Genomic DNA, 22,297 nt, shown 5'->3' with positions numbered 1-22,297 from the left:
CCCTAGATATCCTAATCATGTTTATAGGTTGTCCAAGGCATTAATGGGCTTAAGCAAGCCCCAAGAGCTTGGTATGAGCGCCTTCGGAACTTCCTCATTGAGAAGGGCTTCACCATTGGGAAGGTCGACACCACACATGTCACCAAGAAACTTGATGGGCATATCTTCATTTGTTAAGTATATGTTGATGATATCATCTTTGGATCATCAAATGAAGACTCTTGCAAAGAATTTGGTGAATTGATGTCGAAGGAGTTCGAGATGTCCACGATTGGTGAGCTTACATTCTTTCTTGGTTTTCAAATCAAGCAAATGAAAGAAGGGATCTTCATCTCTCAAGAGAAATATACAAAAGATCTTCTCAAGGGATTCAAGATGGATGAATGTAAGCCAATCAAAACACCAATGCCAACCAATGGACATCTCGACCTAGATGAGGGAGGTAACACGGTTGATCAAACTCTCTACCGTTCTATGATTGGTAGCTTGTTATACTTGACCGCATCTAGGCCCGACATCATGTTTAGTGTGTGTATGTGTGTTAGATTTCAAGCTAATCCTAAGGAAACACATTTAATTGCCATAAAAAGAATCATTAGGTATCTTAAGCACACACCAAGCATTGGCCTTTGGTATCCCAAAGGAGCTATATTTGAACTATTTGGCTATTCCGATTCGGATTATGCCGGTTGTAAAGTTGATAGAAAAAGCACATCCGAAGGGTGCCTTTTTCTTGGTAGATCACTATTGTCTTGGTCCTCCAAGAAACAAAATAGTGTGGCTTTGTCCACCGCCAAAGCGGAATATATTGCCATGGGTGCTTGTTGTGCACAAATATTATACATGAAACAAACTTTGCTAGACTATGGAATAGTTCTAGAAAAAGTGCCTCTTTTGTGCGACAATGAAAGTGCGGTAAAACTTGCAAACAATCTGGTTCAACACTCTCGCACCAAGCACATAGATATCCGCCATCACTTTCTAAGAGATCATGTTGCTAAAAATGATATATCACTAGAAGGTGTAAGGACCGAAGATCAATTAGCGGATATCTTCACTAAACCGCTAGATGAGGCTATATTTTATAGATTGCGGAATGAGCTCAATGTACTTATTTTTAGTAACTTTATTAAAAGATGAGCTTGTGTTGTTCCTTGCATTCATTGTAATATACAACATGTTTAATTTTTTTATAATGCATATAGGGCTTGTCTAACATGGTTAAGATAACCGCCAAAAAACGTGTGAAGAAGCTTAACCTTGGATCAAACTTGACAAGCAACTAGATTTACTTACAAGTATTGCATATGCATGAATGTTGTTTTGTTGTTTTGTTCCATTTGCCCTTTTATTGCCTATTTTCATAAAAAGAATTATAGCCTAAGGCAAAATATTTTGAAAAACTTGAGGGTTTGAGAGAGGTCACTCACATCAGTCCTAATTGGTGTTTATTTGGATCTTATTCAAGTTGGGACTTGATTGGGAACAGGCAGCGCGAACGATCATTGAAGATTTGCTAGAAAAGAGTGACCGGACGCTGCACCGGACTCTGATGTCCAGCGTCTGGTCAGTTCACAGGAGGTGAACTCGCTGCGAAGGAGTGACCGGACTCTGCCTTTCTGCGTTCAGTCAGAAGTCGTCTCAGCATCCAGTCGTTTGAAGAAGAATCAGGCTGAGTTGACCGGACTCTGGCTGCGTCCGGTCGGTGTCCACCGGACGCGTTCGGTCGCGATTCCAGGGGTTTTGGACCTTACTAGAATCGACCGGACGCTGGGTGGTAGCGTCTGGTCGCTACCACCGGAGCGTCCGGTCAATAGGAATCGTGTGGCATCTGGTCTCTTTTCCTGTTTCCTATTCTAATTTGTGGGGGCCACCATAAAATCAATTACGTTTTGACCTAAACCGCATCTCGCCTCCACGCAGCGCCTCAGCATCGCTGAGCCGTTGGATTCACCACCGCATTCACCGCTCACCTGTGCTCGCCTCTACCCTCACCGCCGCCGCTGGTGCTTGCCGTGCCCACATAGCTCCTCCCTGCGCCAGTGCAAGCTCCACCCACGTGCCTCCGTTCCAGCGCCGTTGTGGTCTCACCCTAACCTGCGCTGTGCTTCTCCTAAGCCGTGGCCTGTGCCGTCAAGGTCCAAAGCCGATCCTCTGTTGTCTAGCGCTGGTAAGGCCCTGATCATGCCCGTGCATCCTCATTGCAACTCGCCCATGACGTAGCTATTCATCACTGCACCAATTTCACGGGGCCATCGATTCATTGCTCATCGCCAACCCTAACCCTAGATTTGGTGGTTCCCCATGTGTCGCTTATCTTTTTGGATCGTCGGTTCGTCAGGTAGCAAGCCAGTCGATTCAATTTCGTACCTACATTGCTTGCTCTCATAGGGTTTCGCATCTATTAGATATATCATATTTATTTGTATATCTATCTATTCCATTGTGCAGCGAGTCGGTGTCATTGAGGTGTCTGGTGCAGCTATCAGTCAACTCGGGGCCAAGCTCGCGAGTATGGATCGAGGCCAAGCCTCAAAAGTGTCAATGGACAGTTGATCTTGTCAGCGACAGTTTCTCTTATTAGATCAGATGCCTCGCACCAAGAATGTTGGGGGTGGTCCTAGAGATGATGATCGGAGGCCCCCACCTTGCCTACCTGTAGATCCAATAGGCAAGGCGACAAAGAAGATTGCATCCAAGAACAGGAAGTACCCAGATGCAGAGATAGCTCGAGCAGCAGCAGTTGCAGAGGCCACAGAGCGTGCTGAGAGAGGAGGTGCTCGTAGTGGGGTTGTGATTGCAGATCTGCCACTTTCATCGAGGGATGGGATAGAGCAAGTTGAGCGCCTTCTTGGTAGTCCACCTAGGACTATCACTATTGTAGGATAGCATTATACTATTGATGAGGGTCAGCCTCAGGGGGCTTCACAGCAGTAGCCCCAGCCAACAGAGCAGACTCAGGAGGGTGAGCAGGCCAAGGAGGCTGAGGAGACAGAGCAGGCACCATAGCCCCAGCTATGTCGCTCTGGTCATACTCGTGTTCCAGTCTCACCGAGGCCATCGACACAGCGGAGGGGATCTCATCCACCACCTAGACCATAGGGTCTGCCTCTAGTGACCCACCTTGACTTTAGGGCCACCATGGCCAAGCAGGTTCAGCAGCTTTGCTTTGTGGAGTTTGATGTGTGGTTTCCACCCAGGAGGGATGAGAGAGCAGCAGAGGGTTTCTACACACCACTGCAGGAGGATTTCTATAATGCCTATCTAAATAGTGGGGCAGTCTTCAGATCTCAGAGAGTCTGTAGCATAGAGGCTATAGTCACAACAGCCGAAGAGCACATTCACCCCTACCTTGCATATCTACTGGGGCTGACAGATCTGATTGGCTGAACTAGATTGTATGTACCATCTTGGGTTCGGCAGTTCTATGCTTCGCTCTACATTGACCCTCATCATAACTTTATACACATTGCATTCAGAGGCAGAGACTACAGGATGATGAGTCAGAGGGCCAGGGAGATACTAAGGCTACAGGAGCAGCCTGTCAAGTTACATGAGGTATGTTATGGACAGCAAGAGCCTCCTAGGCGTCCCCATGGTGGTATGGTGCCCCCTACAGATCTTGTGCGCCATTACTTCAAGGAGCCCTTTGGTGAGGGGTCGAGGAGGAACCCCAGGGACCTTACTCCTATAGCTAGAGTGCTAGAGGCTATCATAAGGAGGACACTACTTCCTAGGATGGGATACAGAGAGGGTTTGACTCGCCTCTAGCTTTGGCTCCTCAACACCCTGATGCAGCAGACAATGTTTGATATTTGAGACCTCCTTCTATCAGAGATGGAGGATACTATAGCTGAGGGCTTCAAGGGTCGCAGGTAGCTTCCATATGCACATTGGATCACATTCCTCATTCTCAAGGCTATGCAAGTTAGGACACCAGAGACGGTTGTAGAGTACAGAGGTGCCACCATAGAGTTTCTAGCCTATAACATGGCACAGAGGATCAGGCATAGCACACCATAGGCACCCACTCAGCCTCACTGTCGTCTAGATGTACCAGAGTCCGTAGCTCAGCAGGACGAGATTATTAGAGGCATAGCCACCACTAAGGAGGAGCAGCTTGAGGCACAGCAGGAGGTGAGCGAGCCTAGTGACAGCTCATACGATGACTACCAGCCTATTCCTTGGATGCCTCCATGCAGACATGATGCAGAGGCTGGCAGTTCGAGCTCCGCTCCACTTGCACCGCAGATGGACCCCGCTTTGATTGCTATCCTTGAGCGGATGCAGCAGGATCAGGCTAGACAGGCTCAGGAGACCGCTACCAACTTTGCATAGTTTCAATCTTGTCAGGACGAGTTCCAGTGACAGCAGCAGGTCCTCCAGTAGCAGTAGCAGATGCATCAGCAGCAGTTACTCATGCAGCAGTAGCTTTTGGGATTCATGCAGCATGTAGTGACAGCCATTAGGGCCCCACAGCCACAGCCTACGCCCTAGATTGATCAACCTGCTACCACTATGATGACTCCAGCAGTACAGCCCAGTGGGCTTCAGAGTTAGGGACATCCTCTAGCTCAGTTTGCTTCTCCCATAGTACAGGTGTCCCAGTGGTTATCCTCGCTAGTGGTAGCCCCACAATTCACACCACTTCAGACAGGCTTCACACCGGATCAGTCATCCTTGCTATTTGTGCCTGACACGTCAGTCTCTAGGAGTCTTGGAGCATCTTTTAGCAAGTTGACAGGGATGCCTACACCACCACATATGCATGCCATAGGTCCTTCTACAGCAGCTCCCGTCGCCGTGACTACTCAGAGGCTCCCTTCTTCTATCGCATCTTCAGATCCTAAGATAGACATACCAGCAGCATCACAGGCAACACCTACCCCAGCTTAGACCCAGACTACTTCAGCGAAGCTTCCAGCCATAGAGGGTTAGTCAGCACAAAGCTCAGGGTCAGATGATGATGGCACGCAGTTCTAGCTCGCTCCTCGTACCTCAGCGCCCGACTCGTCCGCTGCAGCCCCACCGACTGACCCTTAGGTTTTGGTGTTTGACGCCAAAGGGGGAGAGGGTTCGAGTATGTAGACTTAGGGGGAGTGACTTTTAGGGGGAGCCTAGTTAGCTTATAGTCTATTATATACATTTGGAGTTTTATTTGTGTGTTACACTATTACTATTATGCATTCGTGTGTTGACCTTCATGCATTAAACTATATTTATGTGATAGTGATATCTATGTGATCGTGATATATGACATGTGTGCTCTCTACTTTGGATTATTTATATGTCATATCACTTGTGCTATGCTCATTTGATTTGCTTCCGTGTTTTACTCCGATGCAAATGAGCTTTATTACTTGTACTCATGCTTATTTCATATCTTTTGAGTACATCATGATGGCTTGAATCATATGAGCTTGCCTAACATTTTTGTTCTTATTGACAAAAGCTTATTTGACCCAAGCATGTTAAAAACCTCAACTCTTTCACATACTCGAGGTGGTATTGTCATCAATCACCAAAAAGGGGAGATTGAAAGCATCTAGGCCCCTAGTAGGGTTTTGGTAATTAATGACAATACAAGATTACTATGACTAACGTGTGTTTTGCAGAGGCAATTAAGTTAGGTCATGGTAATGGAGATTGATTAGGCAATCAAGGAGGTCATGCCCCTACGATGGGAATCATTTTGGTTTTCAAAGGATGGATGACAAGGTTAAGGATGGACTAGTTCTAAGTGTCGTTTGGAGTTGGAGAGACACTTAGAGTAGTTTAGGACTTTGTTTTTCCTTGGGCCGTACTATTAAGGGGGGTATGGACGGGTAGCTTGACCTAGGTGAGTCTAGTGAGTTAGGTGTGGTGCACACTTGTTAAAACTAGTGCTAGGTAGCTCCTACATATGCCTAAGATCTAATGGAGCAAACTTCATTCACATATGATCGAGAGTTGGAAGTGAATGGAGGGTCAAATACTAACCAGACGCTGGCTCCGGTGTGACTGGACACTGGCCGCAGGGTCCGGTCAGTTCATTTGACCAAGGAGATTGTGTCTGGCGCGACTGGACGCTGAGTGGTCGAGTGACCGAACGGTGAGGACCAACGTCTAGTCGACTCCAGTAAGGTTCCAGAGAGGGAAAATCATGACCGGACACGTCCGGTTAGTGCTGACCGAACGCTGGCAGCGTCCGGTCACACTGTGATCACTGGAGTCCGGGGACAATTGACCGGATGAAAGGGTCAAGATGGCGGACTAGAGGGGGGGTGAATAGTCTTTTCTAAAATTAATCGTGTCGGCTAACCGAAACAAGTGCGGAATTTAGATGATCGGTCTAGCCAAGACTACACCCCTCTATCTATGTTCTCTAGCACCTTCCAAAGATACTAATCAAGTAACAAAGGTGCCGGGCTAGCTAGAGCTCACCTAACCAATTCTAAGAGCAAGGTCACACAAACCTATGCCACTAGTACTTTAAGCAACAAGGGAGCTCCTACACATGCTAGTAAGCAAAAGCACAAAGCCAACTAAGCTCACTAGCAATACTCAATAACAAGGCAACCAATGCCAAATTAGAGAGCACAAATACTTAGCTACACAAACTAAGTAATGTGACTAACAAGGTTACACAAACCAAATTAGCCACGCAAGGGAGCTACTTCTATGCTACACAAGCAAGAAGGTAATTAGCAAGCTACACAAGCTATCTAATTACAAGAGCACCTACACAAGCTTAATATGTATAAAAGTAATTGCAAGCTTGTGTAATAGGGATGCAAACCAACGAGAAGAACAAGGTTGACACGATGATTTTTCTCCCAAGGTTCACATGTTTGCCAACACGCTAGTCCCCGTTGTGTTGACCGCTCACTTGGTGGTTCGGTGGCTAATTGGCATCACCCACCAAGCCCGCACATCGGGCGCCACAAGAACCTACCCCAGAAGTGAGGGTAGCTCAATGACACGCTTTACTAAAGTTGCTCTTCGCGACTCCCGCGGGGCGAGCAAAATGCCCCTCACAAGCTCTTCTCCGGAGCGCCGCACAAGCTTCTTGCGCACTTCGACAGAGACCACCACCAAGCCATCTAGGAGGTGGCAACCTCCAAGAGTAACAAGCACCACCGGCTTGCAACTCGATCACCTAGTGCCACTTGATATAACCTCACGATGCAATCGCACTAGAATCGCTCACTCACATAATCGAATGATCGCTATCAAGTATATGTGAGATGGAGGGCTCGTAAGCACTCTCAAGCATGGACACAAAGTCCCCTGAGGTGCTCAGCACCAGCACTCTACGGGCGGACACTCTGCCGGTGGAGTTTCTTCACCAAGTTGATCCACATCAACTCCAACTCCATCTCCTTTGTAAATGTGCCAACATCACCAAGTGTACACCACCATGTGTATGTGTGTTAGCTTTTCACAGTCATTTCCCAAAGGATGTTAGCCACTCAACTTGCCATGCCACTCGATCCTAGCGATGATGCAAAGTTAGATCACTCAAGTGGCACTAGATGACTGATATGCAAACAAGTTTGCCCCTCTTGATAGTATGGCTATCTATCATAAACCTGATCATCAACTTCTCTACACACCTATGACCGGTGAAATGAAATGCCCTAGGTTATACCTTTGCCTTGCGCATTCCATTCCATCTCCTCCAACGTCGATGCAACACATGCACCAACACAATCAACAATGATATGATCCACTTCATATCATCACATGATCATATTGGTTCATCGATCTTGACATCACTTGCTTTTCACCATTGCCTTCGTCCCTTGGCGCCAAGTCTTGCTCAAGCTTCACCGCCACGCGGTCCATCGCTCCAAAGCCTCCGACTTGCCCTTCACGCTTGCAACCGGTCCATCAAGCTAAGTCTTGTCTTGATCTTCTCCACCTTGATCACATGACTCAATGTCATGTCTCATGTGCATTTAAGCTCCTTCATCATCATATGTGTGAGCTTTGCAACATTTCCAAGCCATTTTCACCTTCATGGCATATGTTGCTCACACACATGTACCTGTGGACTAATCACATGTGTATCTCACATAAACACAATTAGTCCACCTAGGTTGTCACTCAATTACCAAAACTAAACAAGGACCTTTCAATCTCCCCTTTTTGGTAATTGATGACAACTCTACAAAGATATGGAAATTAAGCTCTTTTGCATTCATGTTGCTTGCCCAAGCAATTTTACCATGTGAAAATGATTTTGGACAAGTACCACAAGCCTGAAATGGTAGTATTAGCTCCCCCTACATATGTGCTAGAGTGTTTGACTTTAGTTTGCACATATGCATAGATTTAAATTGTAGGAGAGTAATTACTACCGAATGATGCTAAGGTGTATAGAATAAACCTTTGAAGCGTGTATCAATCGGAGTTGCACCTTGAAGTTCATCCTTAGCACCATGGTTAGCTAGATATCACTTGGCAAAAAACACTAGATACCTTGTGGGATCAACATTAAAAGGAAGGTACTAGCATTACTTGAAAAGCATACCAAGTGTCTAGCTATCATCCTATGCATGCTAGTTATCAAATCATCATTCAAGTTCTACAACTAGCATACACCACACAAGCATGCATATTGAATTTGAAAACTTATGCAATGCAAGCAAGCACATGAATATGCACATATCAAATGCAATCAATCAAAGTTCATGAGCTTGCTCCCCCTATTTGTGTGCTTCTTGTAACACCTCTGGTGTTTTGACCTAGCACTAAAATTTGACATGTCATCATATGCATTGCAAAGCATTCATATAGTATAAAGTTTTGAATGCATTCACTAAATAAGGTTTATTTCAGAATGTTGTTATTTCATGTGATGTGATTCAAAACCCTAAATAAAGATCATGACTACAAGGGTCAAAATTCATGTGATCATGTGAGGTCATGTGTCATTTGACTCAAATAACCCTAATGGGCCATGTTACTAGTCAAAAATCAAAATTTAAGTAAAAGGAAGACAAATCAAATTTGAATTCAAATTCAAATCATAAAAGTCCTTTTTGCCCCTTTTGACTAGTTCATAATCCATGTGAAATTTGGGGTTGAGGCAAAAAAGCAAAGTTGGAGATTATTTTATGTAGATCAACTTTGGTATTCAAAGTTTTTCAAGTTTACATATAAAATTTGGAGTAATTTTGAAATGATTCAAATGCTCAAATGCACCCCAAATTCAAATTTCAAAATGGAGGCAGAATTTGAAAATCTTCCTAGAAGCAAAGTTGTAGAGTTTGAAAAATTGAACAACTTTTATTTTTGGAGATTTTCAACTTCTTTAGAAAATTTGAGAGTAATTTGAAAAATGGACTCGGTGGCAGTTCTGTAAATAATTCAAAAATCAAAATCGACACCTCTCTGCTTGCCGCCGGCGCCACGCGATCGTCGCCGCCGAGCATTTTGCACCGCTTCTTCGCACGTTGACACGCAGCCGGTGCCGTGCCGAGCTCGAGCGTGCGCTGTCGACGCCGGGCAACTCCTTCCCGGCTATAAATAGCAGCAGCCGCCGCCGTCGTCCCCGTTTTCCCCTTCTGCTCTGCTCCGCCGCCAGCTAGCTCCGCCGCTCGCTGTAGCCACCGTTGAGCCATGTCCGTCGTGCCCAGCAACACCAACACGATCGTTTTGGTCTTGCACTTCTTTGCGACTTGCTCATGTCGCCTGGGTTGGTCGGAATCGCCCGGCGCAACATCTTCTTCCCCGAGTCCGGCCGGAGCTCCGCCACCATCGCCTTGACGTGGCCAGGCCATTCCAGACCGTCTCCGCCTTCACCAAGCCCACCGGCGTGACCGTGGTGAGCTACTGAACATGATGTTCACTTCGCTTTTGACTCCATCGCATTCTTGCCGGGGTTACACCATGAGCCGTCGTGCTTGAGCCGCCATGGCCGCCGTGGGGTCTTCTCTGGTGCGCCTTCTGCCAATCTGAGGGCTAGGATGAGTTCGTAGGAGTGTGTAGGTCATTTGGGTGCAGTCTGCCTCGCCGGAGCGTCACCGTCGGCGCATTTTGGGGCCGGCCAGTGAGGGCAGCGCCGCCGTGAACTGTATGAGTCGCTGACGAGTGGGGTCAGCCTGTCAGTGAGAAGGAAGGACAAGAACTGTGATGTTTTGTTATTTTCTGATTTTGAATAGTGTTGAATCTTTGGAAATTTGTAGAAAATTAATCATAACTCCAAAAATTCTGAAATTTTTTGTGTAGCTTTTGTACATGCTCTAGTATGGTTTAAAAATATGAAACTTGAAATGTGAATAAATTTTTAATGTTCAAATATTCAGTCCATTAATTGATAAATGCAATTTTCATGATTTTTATAGGCCACTATATAATTCCAAAAATTATGAAATTTGTTTTGATACACTAATTTGGAATGAGGAAGCTTACATAAAATTTTGAGGTCATTTGTAACAAGTTCATTTTTGGGCTTAATTCCAAATTAATTCAAAAATAAATAAAGGCAAACCCTAAGTGTTTGATTAGTGTTGAATCTTGTTTTGGTCATGTTTTGTGACTAGTAGGGTTTCAAGATTCATTTGGTCAAGTCACATGTGTGGTTCATGATGGTAGGATTGCAAGTTGGTTTTGTTGGCTTGCAACTGTACCATGAAGGAAAATCATTTGCGGGGTGTTTTTACATTTCATGTACCGTGAAAGCATCATGTTTACATTATCATCATGTTAAAGCATATGCTATCATTTCGTGTAGAATCCAAGAGTGAAATGATTCTAGTTGAACAAGTTCTGGAAGAATCCTCGATTGCCGTGGGATTTGATATTTGTGGTACTGATCCGGAACCCGAGATCGTCAACGAAGGCAAGCCCCGGTTTATGCATTAAACCATTACCTTGTTTACTTTGAAAAGTTTATCACCTATGTTATCTATTGCATTAAGTTGAATTATTCAAATGTACCTACTTGATGCATTGCCTACCTTGTTAATTGTTTACCATCCTTGAAGATGTTTTCTTTTACAAAGGCGTAGAATGCTTAGTATGCTTTATGGTAGGCTTTCAAAGTAAAAGTTTTGATACTATCAAAGATGGCATACTGGCCAAAGAAAGAAAGAAGATAGAATGAACTAGAGACTAGTCGGGTGACTTATCTTGAATTTTGGGTAATGTTGCCGACTATGTCGCTTAAAGGCCACACTTCTCTTGTCCAAGAATTTTGATCCATCTCTTTTCTCCAATGTTGCTCCCTCTTTGTCCATGTCCAACCTCTATTTCTTTTATATCTCATCTTTCCCAGTGTACAATCTCTCCCCCATTCAATCAAGCTTTCATATCTTTATATAATCTCTCCCCCTTTGTCATCAATTTCCATAAAAGGTAAGCTTCTTATTGATGCAAAGGTATGCATTTGGGGTAGATGGTTGAGGCTTGAATCTTGCATTTTTGATGGACATCACTTGATTGTTGGAATGACACCACTTATAGATACCACTTGTAACTTATACCACTTGTATCTTATGTAGGGCTTCTTGAGATACCACGCATAAGATTTTTGATCTTGTGATCAATTTGTGGGACACCTCCCCCTATGTGACAGCATGGGTCATCCATTTGATACACTTGAGCTCTTGTAGGTGAGGGATGCATTCTTCATTTGATGATCACTTAAAGTTGAGGATCACTTGTGGAACCATCGTCTTTCATGGTTGATACTATGTATAGATACCACTTGTAGGAAGTGAATACTATTTGAAAGAATCTTCTAGTATGGAACCACTTGTTTGATTTATCAATAAAGATCATTTCTTGAACATTTGCTATCTTCATGAGTACCACTTATAGGATATCACTTGTGAGTTGATCTAGACATTATTTGTAGATTCTTGATAAAATACTTGAGTCTAGATACCATTTGAAACAAACTAGATATCCATTTGCATTGTTGTCTTATGCTTGTACTCTTATCACTATAATGAGCTTCTATGATTGACTTGAACTAAAATGATTTGCCTAAGCTTCCAAGTTCGGTTTGAACCAATGACAAGCTTCTTCACACCTCTTGCAAGGGTTATCTTGCCAATGTTGTACTTGTCACTTGTTAGCAATACAAATTGAGTCAAGTACTTGGGTTTGCTAGCTCATGAACAAATTCATATACTAACCACTAGATCAAGTAATCATTCAAACAATAGTGGTAGGCTATGAAATTAAACATTTCATTTGTTATGTATGATCCTATGAAGCATGTACTATATGCACTAATCGCATACTAGTAAGGGATGAAATGATCATGCACATTACAATGATACCTTTGCTATGTTGGAGTACAGGATAGTCACATAGATTCCAATTCATTACTCCAATAGCAATGTGAAGTCCAATTATAAGCTTGGTGAAGGCCAATAGATACCATGTTGAATTTCATTCTTCACCCATATGAAATGAATACCACTTATGATCAAGTGCACTTTTTTGTTGTGGTTGACTTGCTTTATCTTTTGATCTTTGCTTGCATGAGAGTATCAATTTGTGAATACCACTTGAAATATCATGACTAGCTCTCTTTTAGGTGTTGCTTGCTTTTCTTGATCAACCATTTTGATTTCTTCAACTAAGCATCTCAAATGTTCCTCGGATCATCACTTCCATGTTAGCCTTCCAAGTACCACACTTGGTTTACCTACACATAGGCGGCAAGCCCCTACACTAGGGAGAAGTGACCTCTCTCCAAGAACCATTATTGACACTCACTTGAAATAACTTGATTGATTGATCCAAGTGATGGACTTAACTTGATGAGTAACCTTGATTCCTTCTTTAAGTCCTTTTCTTTCTTCTTGTTTAAGTCCTTTTCTTTCTACCAAATGATTTCCGATAGTCACTAGAACTGAACCTTCAACTTTATCTTGAGTTTGATCTTGATCTTCCAATTTGAGTACCAAATATATGCCAAGTACACTCCACAATCAAATGGCCTTGTACTCTTTGCTTGTTATGCTCTTAGATCATCTCAAAACCAAACTTAGGTGCCTCAAACACTTGTAAACATGTTTCCAACTTGAGGACCTTTCAATCAAAGTGACTCTAGATCAATCCAACATTTATCACTTTTCGGATAGATTTTGTACCCTTCAAAGAAATAAGCATATATCCCAAAGTACAAATCCAAATACCACGAAATTTGGTGGAGATGTTCTTTACTAAGTTATCTAGCAGCTGTAAAAATTTGACCTTCATTTAACTTCTAGATTGCTGCTATATTTCAATTCTTCCACCACTGCTATATGCTGAAAACTGCTGCACTATAGCTGACAAGATCCACTCCAAAACTGAAGCATTTCTTATCCAATTCTTATAAAAATTTTACAGCATCTTATACCATAAGTCTAGAGCATGTACACCAATTTTCATGCCAATCCAATAAGTTTTCAATATTCAAATATGGCTAAGTTCACAGCTAGCTCAGATTTTGCAATATAGGACAGATTTCAACAATTGAGCTATTCTTAATCAAATGTGAATCAAAACTTGATACTAACTTGTTTGAATACTTCCATAAGACATATATCTATTCAAACCACTTACTAAAAGTCATCTCATGAACTTATCCAACATAAATCAATCCAAACTTGACTACTAATCAATTATCCATTCAAACATCTCATAGCAAGCAACATTGCATATTTATCCAATTCAATCAACTCATATGCACCCAAATGAAATGATCAACAAGAGATATACCTTGGTTAGCTCATGATCATCCAACTAGCAAGCTTCAACTTAATTATTTGCAAGTCATCAAATATTCCAATAAATCACCCCAACTTGAATATGACACTTGTATGTTGTAGCACTTGGACTTCATTCAATTTTCATTTAGCATTGGGTTAGATATGCACTAAGCTTCAATGCTTGATTCAACATATGATGATTAATATGAATACAATTGAATCAAGTCTCCAATGCCGATGGTACCTACAATCAATCATCCACTTTTTGATGGTACCCAAACAAGTTTGGGTCCTCTCAAGTTAGGAGCAACATACTTAGGCATAGCCTTAGTATGAATAGCGGGATGTTTTGCAACTGCAACCAATGAGGTACCATTACCATCCTTCCTAAGCACATTATTATCAACAGTTGAAATAGGCTTAGAAATGTTACCTAGGGGACATGAATGTGCCATGTGTCCCCTTTCCCGGCATGAGTAGCACTTTCTCTTTGATTGAGCCTTTTCTTCCTTGCTCACGTGGTGCTTCTCATTGCCTTGCCTCTCATGGATTGCTTGAGCCTTCTTCTCAAGCTTGGTAGGACACTTAGAGGCAAAGTGTCCCATACTTCCATACTTGAAGCACTTGATGTGAGCATAATCTTTCTTCTCATCTTCATTCTTGCTCATCATCTTGGCATCTTGAGTTTGCATTGGATGCCTTGCCTTTCCACCCCTTCTTGTTTTCTTCTTCTTTATCATTAAATTACCACCATCTTCATGGTTGATCTTGATTTGAACTTGGGGTGTCTTCTCTTGCTTAGCTTGTGGCTTTGGTTGAGGCTTCACTTATTGCTTCACCAATTGCTTGGTTGGACATGTTGAGGTAAGATGACCCCAAGTGCGGCACTTGAAGCACTTGACATGCCTTAGCCTCTCTTCTTCTTTCTTCAACTTGAGCTTTTCTTCATTGGGGCAACCATTTGCAAGATGTCCCACTTCATGGCACTTGAAGCACATGAAATGAGAGAGCTTCTCTTGTTCTTGCTTCTTCATTTCTCTTTCATGTCTTCTCTTGCCCCATCTTTTGCCCTTGATCTTGCTCTTGTTGAAGCCAATGCCACTTATGTCATTGCGGCTTTCTTGATGATTGACTTTGGTAGTCATGTAGCCGACTCCACTCTTGTCACCAATGTTTCTTTGAGTCTTCAACATATGCTCAAAGGTGACTTGAGAGTTGTAGCACCTCTCTAACTTGTTGCTCAATTTCTTCACTTCATTTTTGAGCTCATTGTTCTCCTTCAAAAGGTTAGTCTCACAAGACATAGAAGTAGAACAAGCATCTATTTGTGAAGAGCATGGCATATCTAATAAATCATCACAAGAGGTGGATACATGCTTCTTTCCTACATCACAAGGATTAGCAATAATTTGCAATTTATCATTTGATCCATGTGATGAGCTCTCATTATTTTTAAGTTTCTTTGTAAACACTTTAATGATAGAAGCATGTTGTTCTAATAATTCATCATGAGATGCAAGTAGTGTCTCATAATTCAATTTAAGCTCATCAAGTGAAGATTTATAAGCATCAAGTAATTTCTTATGTTCTTCACAAGAGTTCTTTAGAAATGAGTTTTCATTTTCTAATTTCAATGTTTTAGCTTTCTCATTTTCTAAAGACATGGTCATGCTAGCAAGTCTACTAACAAGCTCATCATATGAATCAACATGATCAACCACATTATCATTTGATATCTTAGTGTCACCTTGTGACATGAAGCAATGTGGTGATGTAGTTGGAGAGCTTGTAGTAGCATCTTCATCATGGCTTGAGTATGAACCATCATCACCATCAAGTGTGCATGGGGTAGCATCATCACTTGCAACACTTGTGGCATCATCATCAACCTTGTCAAGTGAACTTGTAGTAGATCGATCATCATCATCACTTGACCATGAGGTGGAGCAATCTTCCACAATCACCAAATTGTGGTTATGCTCAACACACTCATGCACCTCCTTTTTGGGCTCATTCTCCTTCGTGAATTTGCCATCATCCCATGTGGAGGAATCACCAAAGGTTTCCTTGACGGACTCCCATATCTCACGAGCGGTCCCCTTGTAGTTTACTTGCTTCATCAAATCAAAATGTAAAGCATCCAATAGAAAACAACAAGCATGTGCATCAAATTCATAGAGGACTCTTTGAGCTTTGGTTAGAGTTCTATGATCCAAGGCATGGGTGAGACCACTAGTGACAACCCACCAAAATTTAGGTCCCTTTGCACGAAAATGATTAAGCATATGATTGTTCCAAAGTGCAAAGTTTGTGCCATTAAAAATATGTGCCTCACAAACATCTAGCTCATCAGACGCCATCCTCTCAGGTCGGTGAAGACCACAAATGAGAGACCGGGCTTCGATACCACTTGAAAGGGTTGAGATGGCGGACTAGAGGGGGTGAATAGTCTTTTCTAAAATTAATCATGTCGGCTAACCGAAACAAGTGCGGAATTAAGACAATCGGTCTAGCCAAGACTACACCCCTCTATCTATGTTCTCTAGCACCTTCCAAAGATACTAATCAAGTAACAAAGGTGCCAGGCTAGCTAGAGCTCACCTAACCAATTCTAAGAGCAAGGTCACACAAACCTATGCCACTAGTACTTTAAGCAACAAGGGAGCTCCTACACATGCTAGTAGGCAAAAGCACAAAGCCAACTAAGCTCACTAGCAATACTCAATAACAAGGCAACCAATGCCAAATTAGAGAGCGCAAATACTTAGCTACACAAACTAAGTAATGTGACTAATAAGGTTACACAAACCAAATTAGCCACGCAAGGGAGCTACTTCTATGCTACACAAGCAAGAAGGTAATTAGCAAGCTACACAAGCTATCTAATTACAAGAGCAACTACACAAGCTTAATATGTATAAAAGTAATTGCAAGCTTGTGTAATAGGGATGCAAACCAACGGGAACAACAAGGTTGACATGATGATTTTTCTCCCGAGGTTCACGTGTTTGCCAACACGCTAGTCCCCGTTGTGTCGACCGCTCACTTGGTGGTTCGATGGCTAATTGGCATCACCCGCCAAGCCCGCACGTCGGGCGCCACAAGAACCTACCCCGGAAGTGAGGGTAGCTCAATGACACGCTTTACTAAAGTTGCTCTTCGCGACTCCCGCGGGGCGAGCACAATGCCCCTCACAAACTCTTCTCCGGAGCGCCGCATAAGCTTCTTGCGTGCTTCGACAGAGACCACCACCAAGCCATCTAGGAGGTGGCAACCTCCAAGAGTAACAAGTACCACCGGCTTGCAACTCGATCACCTAGTGCCACTCGATGCAACCTCACGATGCAATCGCACTAGAATCGCTCACTCACACAATCGGATGATCGCTATCAAGTATATGTGAGATGGAGGACTCCTAAGCACTCTCAAGCATGGACACAAAGTCCCCCAAGGTGGTCAGCACCAGCCATGGCCGAAGGCCACTTCTATTTATAGCCCCAAGGGCTAAACTAGCCGTTGCCCCTTCACTGGGCAACTGTCGGGTCGATCGGACGCTCCGGTCATGTTGACTGGATGCTGGACCTCAGTGTCCGGTCGCCCGATTATAGCCACGTGTCACCTGTGTTCAACGGCATTCTTCTGATCTCAACGGTCAACTTCTGACCGGACATAGCAGCTTCAACTAACCGGATGCTGGACCCTCAGTGTCCGGTCATTTACAGTAAGGAACCGACCTTGATCGGACGTAGCCCAGCGTCCGGTCACATTCTAGCTCCTATGTCACCATGCGTCATCCTGACCGGACGTGCCCTGCCAGCATCCGGTCACTTCCAGTGCCATCGTTCGGTGCACCCAGTGAGACTCTATCTTTTCTGAGTAGGGCGCCGGTGGCACCGTCGGACTGTCTGCACTCTACGGGCGGACACTCCGCCGGTGGAGTTTCTTCACCAAGTTGATCCACATCAACTCCAACTCCATCTCATTTGTAAATGTGCCAACATCACCAAGTGTACACCACCATGTGTATGTGTGTTAGCTTTTCACAATCATTTCCCAAAGGATGTTAGCCACTCAACTTGCCACGCCACTCGATCCTAGCGACGATGCAAAGTTAGATCACTCGAGTGGCACTAGATGACCGATATGCAAACAAGTTTGCCCCTCTTGATAGTATGGCCATCTATCCTAAACCCAATCATCAACTTCTCTACACACCTATGACCGGTGAAATGAAATGCCCTAGGTTATACCTTTGCCTTGCGCATTCCATTCCATCTCCTCCAACGTCGATGCAACGCATGCACCAACACGATCAACAATGATATGATCCACTTCATATCATCACGTGATCATATTGGTTCATCGATCTTGACATCACTTGCTTTTCACTGTTGCCTTCGTCCCTCGGCGCCAAGTCTTGCTCAAGCTTCACCGTCACGCGGTCCATCGCTCCAAAGCCTTCGACTTGCCCTTCACGCTTGCAACCGGTCCATCAAGCCAAGTCTTGTCTTGATCTTCTCCACCTTGATCACATGACTCAATGTCATGTCTCATGTGCATTTAAGCTCCTTCATCATCATATGTGTGAGCTTTGCAACATTTCCAAGCCATTTTCACCTTCATGGCATATGTTGCTCACACAGATGTACCTGTGGACTAATCACCTGTGTATCTCACATAAACACAATTAGTCCACCTAGGTTGTCACTCAATTACCAAAATTAAACAAGGGTCTTTCACTGGAGCGTCCAGTCAACATGACCGGAGCATCCGGTCACCCTGTAGAGGCACATAACGGTTCGTTTTTCAGCCGGTGTTATAAATAGAAGCTCCACTCATGTGTGGAGTCACTTTTGCTCATTCCTACAACTGAGAAACATGTTTGTGAGTGCAAAGAAGAGCAAGGTCCTAGTGAGGTGATTGAGATTTGAGAATCCAAGAGAGTAGCCTCATTAGTGAATCAAGAGTAGCAAAGTGTGCATCCACTATTCTCATTAGGCTTCGCGTGGTCAAGTGAGAGTTCGTGCTTGTTACTCTTGGTGATCGCCATCACCTAGATGGCTTGGTGGTGATTGGGAGCTTCGTGATCACCCGACGGAGCTTGTGGGTGACCCAACTCAAGTTGTGAGCGGTTGTGGGTGATTCACCGCGACGGAGTGTCGAAGAATCAACCTGTAGAGAGCACTTGATCCTTGCGCGGATCAAGGGGGAGCTACACCCTTGCGCGGGTGCTCCAACGAGGACTAGTGGGGAGTGGCGACTCTCCGATACCTCGGCAAAACATCGCCGCATTTTCTCTCCTCTCTTTACCTTGAGCATTTACGTTGAGCATTACTTTGAGCAATTCAATTCTTGTCATTTACATTCCTAGAATTGCCATTCTAGAGTAGGATTGGAACTTAGGTTGCAAGTCTATTTGTGCGATAGAACATTAGAAACACTTTCTAGGCACAAGGGGTTAATTGGGCTATCCATAGGATTTAATTATTGAAAGAAAATTTAGAATTAGCCCAATTCACCCCCCTCTTGGGCATCTTGATCCTTTCAATCTTCATTCAAAAAGAAGTATAATATCCTATTACAGAGGCTGGAGTACAAAGGTCAATTACATCAAGCATTGTCATCAGGAGAAGAAATATCAATATTAAGATTATCCACAATCCTCCTGGCTAAATCTTTGACCTCAGGCTCCACCTTTTCAACGGCATCCAGATATTCTTGACTCTCATGTTCCTCTGCAATCTTGGACAAAGGGACCTCCGGAGCAAGAACCCGGACCTAGGCAAGAATGTTTCTGGTACATAGTTGGGCGCACCTCTTCATGAACTCCTGGAAACAGGTCAGAACTTTGGGCATAAACTGAGCCCAAGATTAACCATCATCTGTTGGAGTCCAGAGAAGGTCGGCTACTAACCGAAATGATTTCCACAAAGCATTCCAGTTCTCCATAGCCGTCGTCAACTTACCAATCAAGACTTCAACAGTTTTTTGGACCTGCACAAGATCCCTGTCAGCTCCATGCCTAATCAACTTGGCAAGCATGAGTTCTTCTTTAGCACAAGTAATTACCTCCTCAGCCCTGTTGTGATTATTGCGAACAAGTATCTTCATTTCCTCAATACCCTCCAAGAGCTTCTGCTTTTCAACTTGGAGAGCTAGACCAGGCACCAAAAAACAAGTCAACAGAAAGGGAAATTTGAATACAAAAGGAAACAAAAAAGAACCCACAATACCATTACGCTCTTTCTTCATGGCCTCCACATTCTTCAAGGCCTCCTAGACAGCAGCATCCCTCTGCTCTTCTGCCTCAACCACCTAGGCACAGAGAGCCTGTTCCTCCCACTGGTGCGTTTGACGCTTGGTCTCCATCTCAGCCCGACAGAAGTCAAGCTCTATTTTTAGGGCACTAACCTCGGAAGATAACTTTTTCTCAGTTTCAGACAAGAAAAAGAAGCCGGTATGATCCCAAGAAAAAGACTAAACAAAAAGAGAGAGAGAAAAAACAAGACATAAGAATAGAAGAAAGACGAACATCCAAAGAAAGAACTTCAGAAAATCTTACCTGGAGTTTTTCCCCAAAAGAAGTCGCAAAGGTTCCCCAGGCAGCGGTTTGCTCTGACAACCGATAAGTGGCATCGAATTTTTGCAACACATCATCATCCAAACGCTGACCATAAGTAGCAAGAGGAGTAGAGGGAGGAGTCGGCCGATCTAAAGAAGGCAAGACCAGGGCTGCATCCTGGGAAGCCCTGGTGACCTCCTTAGATGGATCCACCGCCACGGCCACGGTCACCACCGGAGTCAACAAATCCGCAGCAGCGTGATCACTAGGGAACCCTGTCTCCCTCACAGCCACCTCGCCGACCGTACATTCTGAGTCCTTAGACTCAGTACACAGGGGCGCACCAGAGGACTAACAAGAGGTCGACTGAAGGTTAAGGGAAGGCGAGGGTCTGCAAGATGATAAGGAAACTCGACGATAAGAATATGAATTAGAAAAAAAGGAAAATAGAAGCAAAGAAACATAACTAGGATTCACTCACTTAGCTATCTTCTTCTTCATAAAATCCCCAAGACAAACAGAAGATCTTAGAGGGGGAACTATAGCAGCAAAAATGTCACCACCACTCTGCGACAGGAGTGGCATGGTCGGTACCGGAGCCCTAGAAGAACTCGAGCTCGACGACCGCTTACTACAAGAGAACAAGGCCAAAATCAGAACAAAAAGAGGTGTTCAACAACAGAAAAACAAGAAAACAACTCACCGACGCATGACAAGGGCCGCATCATCATCCTCATCTTCCTCACTCTCAAACAAGGCAACCACAGCGCCATCTAAAAAAGGAGGAAAGTACTCGGTTAAAGGCACAAACAAACAACAAAAAGACAAAGCATATTAATATGCTCACCTAGGAGCATGCTACCTATAACTTGAGTACCTGGATGAGTACTCGACTGGTGAGGCTTCTTGCTAGTAGACAAACCAGAAGACGAACAATCCACTCGCCCCCTTTTTCCAACACTATGAGGAGCTCGAGGAACTGGACGAGGAACATACTCTACATATGCATCAAGAACTGTGGAAGAAACACCAGGAAACATCGTGGTGGTTTGAAACTTACTAGTTAAAGACGCCCCAGTAAGACTCCCCCCAGTCTACACCATGGCAGGGTGGTCATCAAGGGGGATCGGATCAATGAAGTTACGCCCCAATTCCTATAAAAGAGTAAAACAACCAGACGAGAAAGATTAAGCAAAAAGTGGAGATAGCAAAGGAAATACAAAAAGTACCCGCATGAGAAAAAACAACTCACAGCAGGAGGCGGGTTGTCAGCACAATACTCAGGGACAGCATGTGGGAAGACGCTTACTCCTTTCAACATCTTCTGAAGGCGCTCGAGCACCTCCTCATCAGTCATCTCAAGGGCAGGGACCATACGAGCAAGGTCCTCCGCCCCAGAGTACTCAAAACCATAATTCTCTCGCTCCTTCAGAGGTTGAACATGGCGACGAAGAAAACTGGAAACAATCCCAAAGTCGGTCAAGCCTTGCTGTTTCAGAGTACATATCCTCTCAAGAAATGGCTTGATCGCCTGGAGCTCATCCATCGTCAGGGGATTCTTTTCCCATCGGTCATTAAACATGGGACCAGAACTAGAATGAACAACAAGAGGATGAATCATATTGGTGGCATAAAACCAGTCGGCACGCTAATCCCACACAGAATCAACCAAGTCATAATCAAAGAATTTACTCTTATGACCTTGACGAAACTGAATCCCGCAGCCACCAAGAACATGGGTGTCATCGCTGCGGGGTTGGGGCTTCAGACGGAAGAAGTAACGAAAGAGAGAAAGAGAAGGAGGAATTCCAAGAAAAGTTTCACAAAGATGAATAAAAATAGAAAGATGAAGGACAGCATTGGGAGCAAAATGGTTCAAGCTAATCCCATAATAACCGAGAAATTGATGAAGAAAAGCAGAAGCAGGAAGGCAGAGTCCAGCACGGATAAAGGAGACAAAAAAGAACAATCTCACTAGGACCTGGAGTTGGGACCCGATGCTAGCCCAGAGCTTTCCAATCGGCAAACTCCTTGCCCT

This window comes from Miscanthus floridulus, chromosome 14, assembly GCF_019320115.1.
Source record: "Miscanthus floridulus cultivar M001 chromosome 14, ASM1932011v1, whole genome shotgun sequence".
NCBI lineage: Eukaryota > Viridiplantae > Streptophyta > Magnoliopsida > Poales > Poaceae > Miscanthus > Miscanthus floridulus.
The sequence above is the reverse complement of the archived record's forward strand: the minus strand, read 5'-3'. Positions refer to the sequence as shown.